We start from the raw sequence: 21,065 nt of genomic DNA, 5'->3' as shown, positions 1-21,065 counted from the left end.
CATGAAGAAATGCTTTTGAATATGTGTTCATTTGCAGCTCATTCCCCTGAAAGCACGAGAACATAGGCCCATATTTCATGCGTGAGAAGAATATAAGCCCTTTGTTATTATCATACGCAGTTCCCTTGACACTTAACACGTCCTAATGTTGTCTAATCATTCGTTTATTCTTACACTTCACTCGACTATCCAATTGAAGAATATTTATGTGAATATAATTACCTTTGCTTCTGAAGCAAATGTGTTGAAGAGTTAGCAAAAATTCTGGAACCGTTATATTTACTTCGTCGATTTACTGTCACGTCTGTGTGGCCTCCCCTTAAGCTACAAAAATGGTTCAAATGGCTCTGAGCACTATGGGACTTAACATCTCATGTCATCAGTCCTCTAGAACTTCGAACTACTTAAACCTAACTAACCTAAGGACATCACACACATGCATGCCCGAGGCAGGATTCGAACCTGCGACCGCAGCGGTCGCGCGGTTCCAGACTGAAGCGCCTAGAACCTCTCGGCCACCAGCGGCCGGCCCTTAAGCTACACTTGTCGGGGCTAATTTGGTACGTTAAACAATGTAGCTACTACATCCCACGTGTTTCTGCGTAACGTCAGGTACTCTGGTGTGTACTAGCAATTTTTGTTATTAAAGGAAAACATTATTGAGTAAATCTTTGTACGGTACAAGACAATCGTAAGTAAACAGTCCTGCAGTGTAGCGTTTCATATCTCTCAGGGTCCTTAGGAAAGTCAATTACGACAGAAGTCTTTTCATTTTGTAGCTAATAACGATTTTTATGTCACTACATACATTCCCAATTCTAAAAACGTATGTTAGAAATCATTATAAACATTAGCATTCGCAGTCAGTCGATATCGTATTCAGAAGTATCACTTGGCTTGTCACGTCACGCCTACCTAAGTGCGTTTATGTATAAAAACACTCCTGGCAAACTTATGGTGAGCGATTTCGACTGCGAATAAAATAATTCGCAAGTTAATGTGACATGCTTTGAAAATACTGTTATTACCAGACCGTCTGTGTCACGTCGGGTACTTCTTATATTTGCAATAACTTACGTCAGCTTTGCTTGTTCAGCACGCGTGGTAACATTTGTCCTCATTTCGGAACGTGACGAAGTAAAGAGGTTCTTCCGTTCGCTTTGTTCTCCAACGTACATTCACGGAACTTCGCGCACCTGCATTCTCCGCGTGGGAGTCGCGAGGTCGTAGCGCAAGGTGAGTCACCGCCGGGTTTCGAACCCGGATCACTGGAATCAGCGACACACACACCTGTCGTCTTCACCACCACCCACACACGGCTGCACTGTCTCTTGGAGTGCGGGCAATACCATCAGTAATACAGGGGAGAAACGATTCCTTCGCTGGCAGCAACTTAACGGTGCGTGGCAGAGGTGTTCCATATACGAGTATGATCACGCCCCCTTTCCTCTTTCATTCAGTGTACTTGGAATATATCGTGAGCTGCGAATCTATAAACATTGACCTGTTTTTTGCAGATGAGAGTTATTCAGAGTGTCATGGTGCGCAGTGGAGTGTTCGGGCGGAGGGGGTCAGGGTAATATACACGTATACAGGGCGAATCACCTGAAACTTGCACCGCAAATATTGCGAAATTGGAAAGTGCTGTTGACGTGCAGCTTTCACAGAGTGGATTGGGTCAGTGGCTAGTATTGTTAACCAATCAACAGATTGTAATAAAACTAAAAAATGGTTGAAATGGCTCTGAGCACTATGGGACTTAACATCTGAGGTCATCAATCCCCTAGAACTTAGAACTACGTAAACCTAACTTACCTTAGGACATCACACACATCCATGCCCGAGGCAGGATTCGAACCTGCGACCTTAGCGGTAGCGCGGTTCCAAACTGAAGCGCCTAGAACCGCTCGGCCACTCCGGCTGGCAATAAAACTAGCAAAATGTATTTTTTCTGCAGACTTACACTTCTTTACGCGGAGGAAGGTGTGGGACGTGTGCAGTTGGAATGCTGTCGTATGTAAGCATCCTGTCTGATGACTTGCATCCATTCGCCTCGTGTGCATTCCGACGGGCTTGGGCAATTCCAGCAGGACAATGCGCAATTCCAGCAGGACAATGCGACACCCCACGCCTCCATTATTGCTTCAGAGTGGCTCCAGGAACGCTCTTCTTAGTTGAGACACTTCGACTGGCCAATAAACTCCGCAGACATGAACATTATTGAGCATATCTAGGATGCCTTGCAACGTGCTGTTCAGAAGAGATCTCCACGCCCTCATTCTTTTACGGACCTAGGAGAAGCCGTGCAGGATTCGTGGTGTCAGTTCCTTCCAGCACTATTTCGGACGTTAGTCGAGTCCATGCCACATCGCCTTGTGGCACTTCTGCGTGCTGGCGGAGGCCCTGCACGATATTAGGCAGGTGTACCAGTTTCTTTGGCACTTCAGTGTACAACTTCTACGCTTTCTCAGAGTGTGAGAGCATTTGGGCTGTCTCGTGAATCTTGCACACGAGCTCGCATATATTTGACTGAGAGCATTTTCGATACGTCCGTGCGGTACAGTCTCAGGATGTGACCTGATTCGTGTTGTAGAGCGAAAAGGGTGCATTTAGGAATGTGAGGAGCCAGCGACTTGAGGTTGTCGCTCGGTGTGCCGGCCTGTTCGCCGACCAGAGACGCAGCTACCTAGCCTAGCGCCTGGCCTCGCCTCTGGACGGAATTAGACGGCGAGCGTAAACAGTGCGTCGGCCCCAGCGCCGTTTGTTTTTTTTGGGTAAGGCGGAGTGGGCGTCGTCCGAGCCGAGGCGTAACGCAGGCAGCCTTGTCCGCTGCGGCAGGGGCAGCCGGCCTCGCGCCTGCCCTCGGCTGCGGCCCCGAGGCGCCTGCCTTCGTGGCGCGCAGCTGCTGCTCAAGTACCAGGCTCACTCCAAAACAAATGCACACTTTTTTTTAATCCATCTTTTATTCTACTTGTTTGAAAGTCTTACAGTGTGTAGATACATCCTTTAGGAACAATATTTTCATTTCTCCACACGATTTCCAGTCCCTCTCAGCTGCCTTACGCCATCTTGGAACCAGCGCCTGTATACCTGCACGGTTAAATTCCGGACCAACCTGTTGGAGCCACTGTTTGGCAGCGTGCACAAGGGAGTCATCATCTTCAAACCTTGTTCCACGAAGAGAGTCTTTCAGTTTCCCAAAGAGACGATAGTCGCATGGGGCCAGGTCAGAACTGTAAGGTGGGTGTTTCAGCGTTGTCCATCCCAGTTTTTGTGATCGCTTCCACGGCTTTTTGACTGACACGTGGCCGTGCATTGTCGTTCAACAGCAAAACATCCTGCTTTTGCCGATGTGGTCGAACACTACTCAGTCGAGCTTGAAGTTTCTTCAGTGTCGCCACATAGGCATCAGAATTTATGGTGGTTCCACTTGGCACGATGTCCACAAGCAAGAGTCCTTCGCAATCGAAAAACACCGTAGCCATAACTTTTCCAGCAGAAGGTGTGGTTTTGAATTTTTTTTCTTGGGTGAATTTGCATGATGCCACTCCACTGATTGCCTCTTCGTCTCTGATGAAAAATGATGGAGCCATGTTTCATCACCTGTCACAATTCTTCCGAGAAATTCATCTCCACCATTCTCGTACTGTTGCAAAAGTTCGCTGCATATCGTTTTTCTTGTTTCTTTGTGAGCCACTGTCAACATCCTGGGAAACCACCTGGCACAAACCTTTTTTCATCGCCAACACTTTCAGTATTCTGCAAACACTTCTTTCCGCTGTCCCAACGTAGTGTGACAATTCGTTCACTGTGATGCGTCTGTCAGCAGTCATAAATTCGTTAACTCTCTGCACATTGTCTGGAGTGTGTGCAGTACGAGGCCTGCCGCTGCGAGGACAATCCTCAATATTGCCGTGCCCGCTTTCATCACGTAACCTGCTTGACCACCGACTCACTGTACTGCGATCGACAGCAGCATCTCCGTACACCTTTTTCAACCTCTTGTGGATGTTTCCCACTGTCTCGTTTTCACAGCACTGGAATTTTATGACAGCGCGTTGCTTCTGACCGACGTCAAGTGTAGCAACCATTTTGAAGACATGCTGTGACGGCGCCACTCACGGGAACAGGTTGAACTAAGTTTGAAAACAAGCGGGAAGGATGTATCTGCAAACTGTAATACATTCACACATGCAGAATGAAAACTGTATTTTTACAAAAATAGTGTCCATTTCTTTTAGAGTGTCCCTCGTATCTGCGTATCTATGTTTTTCCCGAAAAATATCGATGTAAATCAGCGATATTTTCCCACCGATATATTGACATCGAAACGGCAGTATGCGGTGCCGATATTGTATATTCTATTTTTCGGTAAATATTTCAAATTGTTCTTTTGAAATTGTAGTAGAATGTAGGAGACAGTAGCTGCTGATAAAGTATCTGTATATCTATGTTCTTCCCAAAAAATATCGATGAAATCAGCGGTATTCCCCCCCCCCCCCCCCCCCCCCCCCCGATATGTCGATATCCAAACGGCAATATCGGGTGCCGATATTTTTATTTTACATTGTGTTTTCTTATAGATCTTATAATTAAATGTTTCCCTGAGACAACGTCAATTCATTTTTCGCTTTACATTTAATTATAACATCACTGATGGTGCAAGGACGTCCCATTACGTGCAATGCTGGGCTCCTTGCCAATATCGGAGAGCCCTGCCAGTAGTGTAAATATGTAAAGGCAAAAATGAAGTTTGTGTTGGGGAGGGCACTCATGCTACACCAAGAAGAAATGCAGATGATAAACGTGTATTCATTGGACAAATATATTATACTAGAACTGACATGTGATTACATTTTCACGCAATTTTGGTGCATAGATCCTGAGAAATCGGTACCCCGAACAACCACCTCTGGCCGTAAATGATACGCCTTGGCATTGACTCAAACAGAGCTCGGATGGCGTGTACAGGTACAGCTGCCTGTGCAGCTTCAACACGATACCACAGTTCATCAAGAGTAGTGACTGGCGTATTGTGATGAGCCAGTTGCTCGGCCACCATTGACCAGACGTTTTCAATTGGTGAGAGATCTGGAGAATGTGCTGGCCAGGGCAGCAGTCGAACATTTTCTGTATCCAGAAAAGCCCGTACAGGACCTGCAACACGCGGTCGTGCATTATCATGCTGAAATGTAGGGTTTCGCAGGGATCGAATGAAAGGTACAACCACGGTCGTAACACATCTGAAATGTAACGTCCACTGTTGAATGTGCCGTCAATGCGAACAAGAGGTGACCGAGACGTGTAACCAATGGCACCCCATACCATCACGCCGGGTGATACTCCAGTATGCCGATGACGAATACACGCTTCCAATATGCGCTCACCGCGATGTCGCTAAACACGGATGCGACTATCATGATGCTGTAAACAGAATCTGGATTCATCCGAAAAAATGACGTTTTGCCATTCGTGCACCCAGGTTCGTCGTCGAGTACGTCATCGCAGGCGCTCCTGTCTGGAGCCACGGTCTCCGAGCTGATAGTCCGTGCTGCTGCAAACGTCGTCGAACTGTTCGTGCAGATGGTTGTTGTCTTGCAAACGTCCCCATCTGTTGACTCAGGGATCGAGACGTGCCTTCACGATCCGTTACAGACGTGCGGATAAGATGCCTTTCATCTCGACTGCTAGTGATAAGAGGTCGTTGGGATCCAGCACGATATTCCGCATTACGCTCCTGAACCCAGCGATTCCATATTCTACTAACAGTCATTGGATGTCAACGAACTCGAGCAGCAATGTCGCGATACGATAAACCGCAATCGCGACAGGCTATAATCTGACCTTTATCAAAGTCGGAAACGTGATGGTACGCATTTCTCCTCCTTACACGAGGCATCACAACAACGTTTCACCAGGGAACGCCGTTCAACTGCTGTTTGTCTATGAGAAATCGATTGGAAACTTCCCTCATGTCAGCACGTTGTAGGTGTCGCCACCGGCGCCAACGTTGTGTGAATGGTCTGAAAAGCTATTCATTCACATATCACAGCATCTTGTTCCAGTCGGTTAAATTTCGCGTCTCTAGCACGTCATCTTGGTGGTGTACCAATTTTAATGGCCAGTAGTGCACATGATCAAACACAATGTTACGAAAATGTATCTTTACACTATTTGTGGCACATGTCTGTGCCTCATGACCACCGGAGTGAATTCTGTATAACATGACTGTACATCTCGACTGCCTAATCCAGAGTGAAGAACAGGAACTTAAATAAAAATTGGAAACACATCCTACGACAAACAACATGTCTGTTCTTCTCGACTGCCTAATCCAGAGTGACGAACAGCCCGAAATACTTCGCGCGCCATACCAGAAAAGGTGTGACCAGAACGCTTTCGAAGTGCTTCGTCTGCAATTTCGTCACTCTATTGTTTTTTATTTAAATTGTTTTTAATAATTCTAAAATGACTGATTGATAGTCAGCTGTTGAGAGATATTTATATTAAAAAGTGAAGTCATTCTAATGAGTTCAAATGGCTCTGAGCACTATGCGACTTAACTTCTGAGGTCATCAGTCCCCTAGAACTCACAACTACTTGAACCTAACGAACCTAAGGACATCACACACATCCATGCCTGAGGCAGGATTCGAACCTGCGACCATACCGGTCGTTCGGTTCCAGACTGCAGCGCCTAGAACCGTACGGCCACTCCGGCCGGCATTCCAATGAGTAGTTTAACTAATAATAATAACTATACTTTAACGTTTCGGCGCCCTTGCTCCGAACGCAGCAGCCAATCACAGAACAGTAGCATTATGCTGGCGGTCTTTCGCACGGGAATGGTACCGAATCTATCATCTGTCACAGGTACCTCACACCACATTTCGTCATTATATACTTCTTGCATCTCCACTGCTCTTGGAACAGTTTCTTGGAGGCTAATATGATGGCTGACGAAGCCAGAAATATTACAGCGGGGATGCCAATCACCATTTCGCTCCAGCAAACCATTGGCTCGAAATTGCGAATTTCCTCAACAGACCTCGTCCTGTCTGAACCCGTCAGGTTTGTTTTCGAGTTTTTTTTTCCGTGCTGATTCCTTCACTTTTCTGTCAGGATGTTAAATTATCCCTGGTCGCCGGCCGGTGTGCCCGAGCGGTTCTAGGCGCTTTAGTCCGGAACCGCGCGACCGCTACGGATGTGTGTGTTGTCCTTAGGTTAGTTAGGCTTAAGTAGTTCTCAGTTCTAGGGGACTGATGACCTCAGATGTTAAGTCCCATAGTGGCCAGAGCCATTTGAACGATCTCCCTGGTCACACAGCGGTCGAAAGTATGTATGGCGTAACTGTAAGAGGTCGGCCGATGCGGGTTTCGAGATTGTAGAGCACACGTGCGCCCTGTAGTGGCAGGGTGGAGTGTAGGCACTAGAGCTGGGCAAACTCGTTCATCCTTGGGAACTAGTTCAGTGCTGATCGTTCTTTTTTGGGAACCGTTCATTTTTACTCGTTCACTGTTCATTTGTGCTTGGTATATAGTTCTTATGAATAACTGAAAACTAGTAGCGTAGGTGACTGAAGGATGGAGGGCACCAAGAGGGGGCACTTGCCTCCCCTCTGGAGTGTAGAGTTTTTATTCATTACAGAATTCTTACACACTTTTAGAAGTAATTTCTGTGATTCTGCAGAACCTCTCGTTTAGCCAACCGTAGCGTTGTGTGGCTGATCGCAGGGAAATAATATAGGCTGGCGCACGGAAAACCGGCCCCGAGTACAGACTGCTCGCCAATTACGGGCGATGTGTTGCCCGTCACGAGCAGATACAACAAACAGACAAACATGTAATAATTAGGCAGTGAAGAAATAACGAGCTAATGCAACTGCGAAACAATCGATGGCAATCTGTAGAGAGCTGGAGAAGAGAACACGCGACGCGCATGGGCTATAGCACATGTAGTCTTGTAAACCTGTTGGTGGCTGTTTCCCAACTTAATAGACCACAAGTGTCTTCCATAAAATTCTTCGTTTCGACTTCCACTACATAGCTATGCTACGTTGTAAACAATAATCGTTTACATCCTATATATACTTCAAGTTGTCTCTGAGTTCGTAGGCGAAGTAGACTTTATGGAAGCAGAAAATAAAATGTGGTTTTCTCATTATACTTGCGTGACACGTTTAGTAAAAATTAGGTTTTTATGTTGCATTATTAAAGTTAATGCAGCAATAATAATAATAATAATAACTAAATTCGCAGTAATAAAGTTTTTGGTTTGAAAGCTGCTTCTGAACAGATGTTTTTGAGATAAGTGTTGTGGGTTGGCAGGAGAGCCGAAAGGCACGCGTTTTAGCTCACGCAGGCTGGCGTGAGGTCTGGAACAGGACAAGGAAATAAGAATTTAGAAAAACGGACGTAGCTGGTGGAATACTTAACTTTAATCCGTTAATGAAGAACGTAGATCTTGACGGTACATGTTTTACAGTATCAATAGTAACTGGTAATGGCGCCTTGCTAGGTCGTAGCAAATGACGTAGCTGAAGGCTATGCTAAACTATCGTCTCGGCAAATGAGAGCGTATTTTGTCAGTGTGGCGTCGCTAGCAAAGTCGGCTGTACAACTGGGGCGAGTGCTAGGAAGTCTCTCTAGACCTGCCGTGTGGCGGCGCTCGGTCTGCAATCACTGACAGTGGCGACACGCGGGTCCGACGTATACTAATGGACCGCGACCGATTTAAAGGCTACCGGTAACCTAGCAAGTGTGGTGTCTGGCGGTGACACCACAATAAGTAAATACGATTTTATGGCAATCTATGTCTTTTCAAATGGAGAGGCACCGCTTTTCCTACTGAGCCAAAAATGACCCCACAATCTTTTTTTTTTTTTTTTTTTTTTTTTTTTTTTTTTTTTTTTTTTTTTTTTTTCTAAAGAAACCAAACTAGCAGGTAATGCAAATTGGAAACAACCAAACTTAAAAATGATTAGAGCCTTCCTAAATATGTTTTGTATATGAAAGATACACGAAAATCGTTTTATATGGATTTTCTTACACTAAAAATTAAGCAAATTATTGAAAGTTAGTTGCTAAATAGCCTTTTTTTTTATTCATATATTTTTTGGTTTCATCGCCTTGATGAAACCAAAAAATATATGAATAAAAAAAAATTTGCCTTGTTATGTCTTCTTCTGTTCATCGATACAATGAAGTGAGGTGATATGCCCTTTTTTTACCTGAAAAGACGTACCTATTACATACAACGTAATTTTTATGCAATTTACGTAACTATAGAATACTTTTTGATTGCCGGTCGTGGACGCTGAATAGCCAGAACGAAGTGCAAGAACACTTCGGAACACATGTGAAATGGGCGAGCGCATTGAACGAAGAACTAACTAGGAGCAGTCGGCAGTGGAAGTGAGGCAGGTGGTCATGCGAAGAACGACGAGTGCGGCCGAGGGAGACCGAGACTGAGACGAGCACGCGACCGAGGCTGGAACGAGAACTGCCCAAGTGACCGCCGCGGCCGAAGTGAACTAGTGAACTATGAACCGATCGTTCCTCGTTCCCGGGATCTATAAGTAGACCGGCTCGACCGAAGCAAGCTATCAAACGATCGTTCCTCGTTCCCGGGAACTATAAGTAGACTGCCGCGACCGAACTATGAACCGATCGTTCCTTGGAATTCGTTCCTCGGTCCTTTCGTTCATCTTGGTGAACTGTTCCTTTGCAGCCGTTCGTTCGCGAACTACCCATCTCTAGTAGGCACCGCCACCGTGGGTTCAGGTCTGTGACGGCACGCGGAGCGGCGCGGCGTGGCGCTATCGATTATCGAGGTGACGGGGCGCGTCAGGGAGGGCAAGTGTGTCGCGGTCTATTTTGTGCGGCCGCGGGAAGCGGGCCAAGGCCGTTCACCGACTCCGCGCCACCCAGGCTGGCTGCGACAGGACCGCGAGGCGCTTCCCGGTCCCCCGACATACCCGTAAATCAGTATAAAGGCAGGCTCCCTGCCAGAGTAATAATACTATGTGTATAGCATCTACATCTGCACCATTACTCTGCAATTCACTTTTAAGTGCGTGGCAGAGTGTTCATCGAACCACAATCGTACTATCTCCCTACCATTCCACTCCCGAACAGCGCGCGGGAAAAACGAACACCTAAACCTTTCTGTTCGAGCTCTGATTTCTCTTATTTTATTTTGATGATCATTCCTACCTATGTAGGTTGGGCTCAACAAAATATTTTCGCATTCGCAAGAGAAAGTTGGTTACTGAAATTTCGTAAATAGATCTCGCCGCGACGAAAAACGTCTTTGCTTTAATGACTTCCATCACAACTCGCGTATCATGTCTGCCACACTCTCTCCCCTATTAAGTCATAATACAAAAGGAGCTGCCCTTTTTTGCACCCTTTCCATGTCCTCCGTCAATCCCACCTGGTAAGCATCCGACACAGCGCAGCAATATTCTAACAGAGGACGAGCGAGTGTAGTGTAAGCTGTCTCTTTAGTGGACTTGTCGCATCTTCTGCTACGTTCGCAGGTTCGAATCCTGCTTCGAGCATAGATGTGTGTGATGTCCTTAGGTTAGTTAGGTTTAAGTAGTTCTAAGTTCTGGGGACTGACCTCAGATGTCCCATAGTTCTCAGAGCCATTTGAACCGTAAGTCGTACCAGTTGTCTCAAGTTTGGTACTTTTATGGCTTTCAGTTGGCATTATTGGGATGAGTCCCGATCAGCTGATGTACCGACATTGTTTTCTTTATAACCTCAAAAATACATTTGAAACGGCCGGAGTGGCCGTGCGGTTCTAGGCGCTGCAGTCTGGAACCGAGCGACCGCTCCGGTCCCAGGTTGGAATCCTGCCTCGGGCATGGATGTGTGTGATGTCCTTAGGTTAGTTCGTTTTAAGTAGTTCTAAGTTCTAGGGGACTCATGACCGCAGATGTTAAGTCCCATAGTGCTCAGAGCCATTTTTGTTCCATCTTCTAAGTGTCCTGCCAATGAAACGCAACCTTTGGCTCGCCTTCCCCACAATATTATCTATATGGTCTTTCCAACTGAAGTTGTTCGTAATTTTAACACCCAGGTACTTAGTTGAATTGACAGCCTTGAGAATTGTACTATTTATCGCGTAATCGAATTCCAACGGATTTCTTTTGGAACTCGTGTGGATCACCTCACACTTTTCATTATTTAGCGTCAACTGCCACCTGCCACACCGTACAGCAATCTTTTCTAAATCGCTTTGCAACTGATACTGGTCATCGGATGACCCTACTAGACGGTAAATTACAGCATCATCTGCGAACAACCTAAGAGAACTGCTCAGATTGTCACCCAGGTCATTTCTATAGATCAGGAACAGCAGAGGTCCCAGGACGCTTCCCTGGAGAACACATACTTCATACACTGAAGCGCCAAAGAAACTAGTGTAGGCATGAGTATTCTAATACAGAGACAGAATACGGCGCTGCGGTCGGCAACGCCTAAAGCAGACAACAAGTATGTGGCGAATGTCTTGGATCGGTTACTGCTGCTACAATGACAGGTTGTCAAGATTAAAGTGAGTTTGAACGTGGTGTTATACTCGGCGCGCGAGCAATGGGACACAGCATCTCCGAGGTAGCGATGAAGTGGAGGTTTTCCCGTACTGTGAATATCAGGAATCCGGTAAAACATCGAATCTCCGTCATCGTAGCTGCCGGAAAAATGTACTGCAAGAATTGGACCAACGACGACTGAAGAGAACCGTTCAGCGAGACACAAGTTCATCCCTTCCGCAAATTGGTGCAGATTTTAATGCTGGGCCATCAACAAGTGTCAGCGTACGAGCCATTCGACGAAGGGTCATCGATATGGGCTTTCGGAGCCGAAGGCCCACTCCTGCACCATTGATGGCTACACGACACGAAGCCTCACCCATCGACCTGGGCCTTCAACAGGGACTGTAGATGACTGGAAATATGTTGCCAGATCGGACTAGTCTCGTTTCAAATTGTATCGAGCCCATGGACGCGTGCTCATGAATCCACGGAACCTGGATGTCGGCAGGGGACTGTTCAAGCTGGTGGAGGCTCTTTAATGGTGTAGAATGTGTGCAGTTGGTGTGATTCGGGACCCCTGATACGTCTACATACGATTCTGGCAGGTGATACGTACGTAAGCATCCCGTCTGATCACTTGAGTCCATTCCTGTCAATTGTGCATGCCGATGGACTTCGGCAATTGCAGCAGTACAATACGACGCCCCACACGTCCATAATTGCTACAGATTGGCTCCAGGGACACTCTTCTGATTTTAAACACGTCTGCTGGCTACCAAACTCCCCACACGTGAACGTTTTTAAGCATATTTGGGATGCCTTGCAACGTGCTGTTCAGAAGAGATCTCCACCCCCTCGTACTTTTACGCATTGATGGACAGCCCTGCAGGATTCATGGATCAGTTCCCTCCAGCACTACATCAGACATTTATTTTTAGACAACATAGTTGTATGGAGATAAACAGCGATTAATGTACTTATAATCAATTATTCAAAATGACAGTCACAATCGCATTATTTATTTTGCCGCCAACCTGTTTCAACCCGCGATGGGGTCATCTTTAGGGCAATTTACACTGTTTGATCGCACGCTGGAGTCGTCACCCTGCCTGTGCACAGGTGTAAATTGCCCTAAAGATGACCCCATCGCGGGTTGAAACCGGTTGGCGGCAAAATAAATAATGCGATTGTGACTGTCATTTTGAATAATTGACTACTTCAGACATCAGTCTAGCCCACGCCACGACCTGTTGCGGCACTTTCACGTGCTCGTGGGTGTCCTACACGTTATTGGGCGGGTGTGCCGATTTATTTCGCTTTATTATGAAAGTACTATGTACTTTCTGGGTGTTAACGTAAGAGCGCGCAGGCGTAGCGGAGGCTCCACTGAACAACCTGAGGTAGGGAATCTAGAGAGCCAGCTTAAGAAGATAATACGAACAAAACGACATCACTGTGTACCCTTCTATTTACATTAGTTAATGAACGTACCATTTGTGCTGTGTCTTCCAAAATATGATGAAACTGACGACCATCAACCTCAGTGCAAGCATGATATCGGCGCAAGAGAAACTGACGACTCCTGACAAATACCCCCGGTATGTTTCGAAATACATCCCAGGTTGCCACAATTCAGGCAACTAATTCCATGTACGTATCAAGTGGGATCTCACACATAAGTGACTGTAGATGTCCACATAGGAAATAATCGAGAGTATTGAGGTCATGTGGCCTCTCAGCCCACGTAATAGGACTTCCTCTTCCAATCCAGAGACTAGGAAATGCAGCATAGAGATTGTTGGGGGATTCTACACTGAAGCGAAGCGGCGAACCGTCATCTTGTATCTACGACCTCCCTCGAAGAGCCAAAGGTACATTCTCCAACAATTCAGGTAGAACTCTTTGCAAGAACCTCAGGTACATACAGGTGACCATTCAGATGGCCAGGTAGACGATATGGCTCATAGTGATTGTCGCCTACAATGCCGGCGCAGATGTTCAAAGCAAAACTTATTTTATGGCGTGACTCTACTACAGCGCTAGGGTTTTCTTCATGCGACACGTGGCTGTTACTGCTGTTCGAAATACGATCACTATCAAATGAGGAGACAGCACGATCTGCAGGAAATGCGGTGGATCAATTCATTGTCGGAGCAACCACTGACACAGTGCGACCCTTGGTGCAACGTCTGCCGCAAGCATTGGATGGAATCGTTGTGGGTGGTATGCGTCTGTTGGTCGTGGAGAACTCGCCACACGCTAGAACGTTCAGCACCAATTTCACGTGCTATACGACGAGTACTTGTAGAAGGGCCCGCTGCCAACGTTCTAACACCTCCTCGTAAACATGTAAATGCCCAACGACGCGTCGCTTGGTGCAGGGAGCGTAAACATTGGGCTATTGAAAAAAAAACGTTGTGTGGAGTGACAAATCACGGTACACAATGTGGCGATCTGATGGCAGGGTGTGGGTTTGTCGAATACCCGATGAACGTCATCTACAAGCGTGTGTAGTGCCAAGAGTAAAATTCGCAGGCAGTGGTGTTACGGTGTGATGTTCATGGAGGGGGCTTGCACCCCATGTTGTTTAGCGTGTCACTATCACAGCACATGCTGCTACATTGATGTTTTAAGCACCTCCTTGCTTCCCACTATTGAAGAGCAATTCGGGGATGGCGATTGCATCTTTCAACACGATCGAGCACCTGTTCATAATGCACGGCTTGTGGCGGAGTGGTTACACCACAATAACATCCCTCTAATGGACTGGCCTGTACAGAGCCGTGATCAGAATCCTATAGAACACCTTTGCATGTTTTGGAACGCCGGCTTCGGGCCAGGCCTCACCGACCAACATCGATACCTCTCTTCAGTGCAGCACTCCGTGAAGAATGGGCTGCCATTCCCCAAGAAACCTTCCAGCACCTGACTGAACGTATCCCTGCAAGAGTGGAAGCTGTCCTCATGGCTAAGGGTGGGCCAACACCGATGAAGGGCGCCAAGAATTTGTGTGTCATTTTAGCCAGTTGTCCGGATACTTTTAATCACATGGTGTATGCGTTTAGTGGGTTGACTATGTGAGGAACCTGTAAACTCCACCGGATTAATGGTTCTAATTGAGAAAAAGTAATTGTTGTTTCATTTAATGTCAATAACAGTCACGGTAAAGCCTATAAAATGTTCGCATTTAAAATTGTTGATAAGCTATACAAATGATATTAGTCTCGAAAAATTATGAAATAATAATGATCTTTTGAAATTAATTTAATTCTGCGACTGAAAGAGAAACGAATCGTTTAGTTTGTACCCTGCAGAAAATTTCACTGTAGCCCTCAGGGGGTAATTGACGTCCGGTTGGGAACAGCAGCAATAGGAGCTGCTTTCTGTATTGAAGGTCCGGTCTCCCTCTAAAATTTTTACCTTTCACTCTTTCCTCCGATATTAGATTGACGTGTGCTATCAGTCAATCCCTTCTCGTACTCTCTGTTTGCCATAAATTCCTATTCTCACCGGTTCGATTTGGTACCTAGTTATTCTTCCATTACCCTTCCTTATTCTTGCTCAAGTTAATGTTCGATCATCTTTACAAACACACTGCTCTTTTTAGCACTTTGCCAAATTTGAGAGATTTACGGTGTCATCATCAAACCGCAAAGTTTTCTCTCTCTCTCTTTCTCTCCCTCTCTCCCTCCCCGAGAGAACTGTAATTCCCTTTCCGGATTACTCCTTACGTACTGTACAGATTGAGTAACATCGGGGATGGCCAGAGCTGCGTTTCATCTTTTTACCAGCTACTGCTTCCATCCCGCATCCTTTCACCCTAGGCCAGACTACAGAATGCGGTGTCTGTATCGAGTTGGCTGTGTATATAGATATCGCTATGGGGCGGAGAACACTTGGCTGTCGGAGGGTGTTGACGGCTCCACTGCCACGTGACGTATGAGACACTGGACTTGCCGACGCGATACCAGTCGCCATTTGCCACGCCGACGAAACTGGAGAAGGAGGAAGAAGCAGATTGCTTGCCTCTGCCGCTGCTGTGATTCATCGCTGCGTGAGCAGGCGCGCTACGCTGAGTCACCGGCTCGTGCCCCTCTCCTCTGTTAGCTTACATACGTTCTCTGTTAGTACATGGCGGAGGGTACTAAGCGCGGTATGGGATATTACGGTTTCTTCCCATTCCGGTCAGGTCCGGAGGAGGGGAAAAACGACTGTTTAAACGCCTCTGTGCGAGTTGCAATTACTCACGTAGCCGAGTGATAGAGTAGGGGGTTGTAGTGTGTTCAGAGAGTCAGTATTAAAACCAGTTCTTGAAACTTTGTAAGTAGGCCTTCCCGCGATAGTTAACGCCTGTCTTCAAGAGTCTCTCAGTTCAGTTCTTTTAACATTTCTGTCACACTTCGCCACGGACCAAACAAACATTTAGCGATTCGTGCTGTCCTTAGCACACGTACTGTATTTCCTATTACACCGAGCGAGGTGGCGCAGTGGTTAGACACTGGACTCTCATTCGGGAGGACGACGGTTCAATCCCGCGTCCAGCCATCCTGATTTAGGTTTTCCGTGATTTCCCTAAATCGCTGCAGCAAATGCCGGGATGGTTCCTGTCAAAGGGCACGGCCGACTTCCTTCCCCAGCCTTCCCTAATCTGATGAGACCGATGACCTCGCTGTCTGGTCTCCTTCCCCAAAACAACCCCCCCCCCCCCCCCCCTATTACAGTCTCCCAGGGGTCAAACATACCAGTAAGCATTCCTGCTTTCCCTGTACACAATTTGTTACGGTTCATACACACCTGAGCAACACTCTAGGATGGGTCCCACGACTGATTTGTATGCAATCTCGTTTTTAGACTGATTATTGAATTTCCCGTCCGCCCCGATAGCTGAATGGTCAGCGTCACGGACTATCGTCCTAAGGGGCCCAGGTTCGATTCACGGCTGGGTCAAGGATTTTCTCCGCTTAGAGACTGGCTGCTGTGTTGTCTTCATCATCATTTCATCCCCATCCGGCGCGCAGGTCGCCCAGTGTGGCGTCGAATGTAGTAAGACCTGCACCGAGGCGGCCGGACCTGCCCCGTAAGGGACTTCCCGGCCAATGACGCCAAACGCTCATTTCCATTTCCATATATACTGTAAACAGCAACAGTCCTATCACACTTCCCCGTGCTACATCTGTCAGTTTTGTTGTTTAATTGTTGTTGTTGTTGTGGTCTTCCGTCCAGAGACTGGTTTGATGCGGCTCTCCATGGAACTCTATCCTGTGCAAGCTTCTTCATCTCCAGTACCTACTGCAACCTACGTCCTTCTGAATCTGTTTAGTGCATTCATTTCTTGGTCTCCCTCTACGATTTCTACCCTCCACGCTGCCCTCCAATACTAAACTGGTGATCCCTTGATGCCTCAGAACATGTCCTACCAACCGATCACTTCTTCTAGTCAAGTTCTAGTCGTCATTTCCACTTTTTTTTTACCAGTGCAACTGATCGAAGTCTGCCGCCTGCCTTACCTACGACTCAACCTACGCGATCGTCGCGTTTCATACCCAGGTAGTTGTATACGTTGACCGGTTCCAGTTTTTGCCCGGTCACGGCCGTTTGCCCAGAGTGCCTGGAGCCTCAGTGGTAGTAGCCGGACGACCTCATTAGATGTCTCCCGCAGATGCAGACGAAACGTTAGGTGAAAATTTTATACATAGACCACGGCCTCTCAGCCTGGAAGTTTCAACTTACTTCATTAATATTCGACTAATACTGCAGAGTATGTTATATTGGACGGGAAATATTCCATAGAAACTAAAGTTACATCTGATATCTCGCAACGAAGCGAAACGGAACTTAATATTTTTAATATACAGCGTGATTATAATAAAAGTTAAACTTTTAAACCGCTGTAGAAATAACACCACTGGCGACGGAATATTATCGGGGAAGGGGAAAACGTATGGCAGAAGAAAAATGTATAGTTACGAAATGCAATCATCATAATTTAATAGTGGGCGACACGAATGACAAATTAATCGTACAACAATGCCTAAGGTGCTCGTTTGACGTTAAACAAACTGTACTACTCAGTGTGAATGGGTGCACAGGTGTGACGCTGTTAGTTACTTAAGCCCATCCGCCACGGCAGGGTCATATCACATCGGATGGAAAAAATCATTTTTAAAATGTGACTACGCCTATTGAAGCTGTTTTAGTTTTATTTCTAGACCATGCCCTCGTACACGTATTATAGAATCAGGTATACCTTCTGAAGAAGGCTCAATTACGTGGGCTGAAACCTGGGTAAAGGTTGGTTTGATTACCGCAATCGAAGTTGATAGGTCCTTATACATTGAAAAAAATCGGTTTTTAACTGTCCTGTGACCAAAAACCGCCTAAAAAGCATTACTCACATCCGTTTTTAATTGTCCTGAGGCCAAAAATCGTATAAAAGCATCAATCACATCGGTTTTTAATTGCCTTGAGGCCAAAAACTGCATAAAAAGCATCAATCAAAATCAAATCGTATTATTCGTTTCCGTGCGACTGGCGCAAAATATGTTCAATATGCTGTCGACCGTTTTCTGCAGCAAGTTGAAATCGAGGTATGTCCCACAACTGATCGTAGTGGGTTCCGGAATCACGTTCAGAACGTGTTGCGCAGTGCGTGCCTTCAGTGCATCTAAGTTTGCAGTCTGAACTCTGAACGCAACATCTTTCAGACAGCCGCACAGCCAGAAGTCACACGGATCAAGATCAGGTGATAGAGACGGCCAGGCTGTAGGAAAATGGCGGCTGATAATTCTAGCATTTCCGAAATGGCGCTTCAGCAGCTGCTTAACTGGATTTTCATTGCGTGGAGGTGCGCCATCTTGCATAAAAACGATCCCATCCACACATCCACGCTGTTGGAGAGCTGGAATGACGTGGTTGCGCAAAAGACACTGATAGCGCTTTTCGGTGACGGTACAGGTAACGGGAGCGGAAGCACCTGTCTCTTACAAAAGTTATGGCCCTATGAAAAACGATGACGTAAGCCCGCACCACACAGAGACCTTTTCAGGATGAAGTGGTACTGGTTGATTTGCGTGTGGATTTTCCGTTGCCCATATTCGACAATTCTGTGTACTGACATATCCTGTCTGATGAAAGTGGGCTTCGTCTGTCCACAAAATCTTGCACGGTCAATCATTGACCACTTTCGTGCGAGCAAGAAATTCTAAAGCAAAGGTCTCTCTTGCTGGCTAGATCAACAGGAAGCAACTCGTGCACATGGGAAATTCTGAATGGGTAGCAAAGAAGGATGTTTCACAGGATTTTACGCACCGTGCTCACGGGTGTGTCCAACGTTCTGGCAGTTCTCCGTGCACCACACGTTTGCACTCCACCACTCGTCTCCTCCTGCACTGCTGTGGCCGCTGCTTCCACTGACGCCGAAGCAATGCGTTTCCTTCCTCTACCAGGTTGCACACCAGAAGAACCGAATCATTTTCTCCAGACCCACGGCAGTCATCGGACCAACGCCTTTTTTCATGCCCTTCAGTGTTCGGAACTTCTGCAGAGCGACGTGTGCACAGCCATCATTCTTGTAATGCAGCTTTACAAGCAGAGCGCGATCCTGCACTGACAAGGGGAGGCCGCCAATTGTGAAATTCAGATTCGATTCATACTGCGCATAATAAAAGCTCATGGCCAGAGGTGTACTGTGGCAAAGCACCAAGATGCACTTCTCAGCCGTTGCCGAGAAAATCGACAGTTAAAAGAAACCGTTGCGGTGAAATATTCTCTACGATTAATAATTTTCTACAGCGTCGTGGCCCAGCGGTAAGCGCTCGGGTTCGTAATCCGAAGGTCGCCGGATCGAATCTCGCGACATGCAATCTTTTTTTTTTTAGTGTTTGTTTTTTGTAATTCTAATATATATATATATATATATATATATAATTCCCGGCAATCAGTTGCAACAATTATGCATATAATAAGTTGTTGAAAGTCGTTTGTCGTGGAAAAACTGGCGACTTCGAACATCATTATGTTTTCCGCAAACAAAGTTGTATTTCACAAATGTTATTAATTGTCTTCATAATGTTAACCACGTATAGTTAACGGAAGACGTAGAAACGAATACGTATAGCGTAAGTCAAACGTTCGAATTAGAATAGACCCCACGAACACAAATTTGCTGTGGCACCTATGAAATATAAACTCCGTTACTCGCTCGTTACACTTGAAGGACAGACGTCGAATGGGCCGAAACGAGCCGCCGCATAACAGCGTAGTTGCCTGCTAACTTCGAAAGAAGGTAGATGCGGGCCCTAGCGCAACTTATAACATCGTCGAAAATCAGTGCGGACGTGAGAGCTTTGGTACATCCTGTTAAACAAACGCAAAAATGGAGGCGGTACAATTGGAGAGCGATCCGCCTTCACCAACATGCATAAGCAATTCCGAAGGTCGCCGGATCGAATCTCGCGCCATGAAAATTTTTTTTATTATTAGTTTTGTGTAACTCAAATATTTATATATTGAATTACAAAAAACTAATTATAAAAAAATTGCATTGCGCGAGATTCAATCCGGCGACCTTCGGATTACAAACCCGAGCGCTTACCACTGCACCACGACGCTGTAGAAAATTATTAATCCTAGAGAGTATTTCACCGCAACGGTTTCTTTTAACTGTCCATTTTCTCGACAACGGCTGAGAAGTGCATCTTGGTGCTTTGCCACAGTACACCTCTGGCCATGAGCTTTTATTATGCGCAGTATGAATCAAATCTGAATTTCACAATTGGCGGCCTCCCGTTGTGAGACAGTCACGGCGAACGGTGCAGATGCGGAAGGAGGAAAAGCCGTGTACCCGGCGTGTTTATACCAACTTCACTGGGTCGTGCGCATGGCAGGTGTTTTCAAACTATTTTTTTCTTCTTCTGCCATACGTTTTCCCTTTCTGCGATGATATTCCGTTGCAGAATGACCAGTGGTGTTATTTCTACAGCGGTTTGAAAGTTTAATTATAATCACCCTGAATATAAATATTTTATGAGAGAGCATCAGCGGCAGCATAACAATTCTGTTGTGTACTGAAGAGTATCGTCGATGGTCAGTATTAATGAATTTCCGAGTCAGTTCGATCTAGTTTCTCTTTGATGTGTGGAGTGGCAGCTCTCTTTAAATGTGTATATATGAAAGATGAGGAACGCTGTAGGATTTGATTCTCACGAGCGCATCATATCGTGTAGGTAGGGGTATCACTAACGATCTATGGGGAATAGGACGATCATGTATAATGAGTACCGGAAATACTGAAGGTGGATAGAAGAATCAGATTTGATGCAAGGATTCCGTGAAAGTGCGGTGCATCTCTTAATGAAATACCGTACAACAAGTTAGTTGCGCTAGTACGATCATTTCAAGAATATTGTTCCGAAGTTTGCAGTTCATATCAAGTAGGCATGACAACAGACATAGTAGCACTGCCTCGATGGGAGCAGGTCCATACAGCCCATAATGATAGTGTAGCAGAGATAGTCGCGGAACT

General features: G+C 46.2%; 1 protein-coding gene across 11 annotated transcripts in view; it reads left to right on the top strand.

Moving 5' to 3' along the window:
- LOC124554092 (eukaryotic translation initiation factor 4 gamma 1-like) overlaps window positions 1–21,065 on the top strand; it is a 656,327-nt gene that overhangs the window by 303,537 nt on the left and 331,725 nt on the right. The gene's annotated exons all lie outside the window — the stretch shown is intronic.

Source organism: Schistocerca americana, chromosome 11 (assembly GCF_021461395.2).
Source record: "Schistocerca americana isolate TAMUIC-IGC-003095 chromosome 11, iqSchAmer2.1, whole genome shotgun sequence".
In the NCBI taxonomy this organism is placed as follows: domain Eukaryota; kingdom Metazoa; phylum Arthropoda; class Insecta; order Orthoptera; family Acrididae; genus Schistocerca; species Schistocerca americana.
The sequence above is the reverse complement of the archived record's forward strand: the minus strand, read 5'-3'. Positions and strand labels throughout refer to the sequence as shown.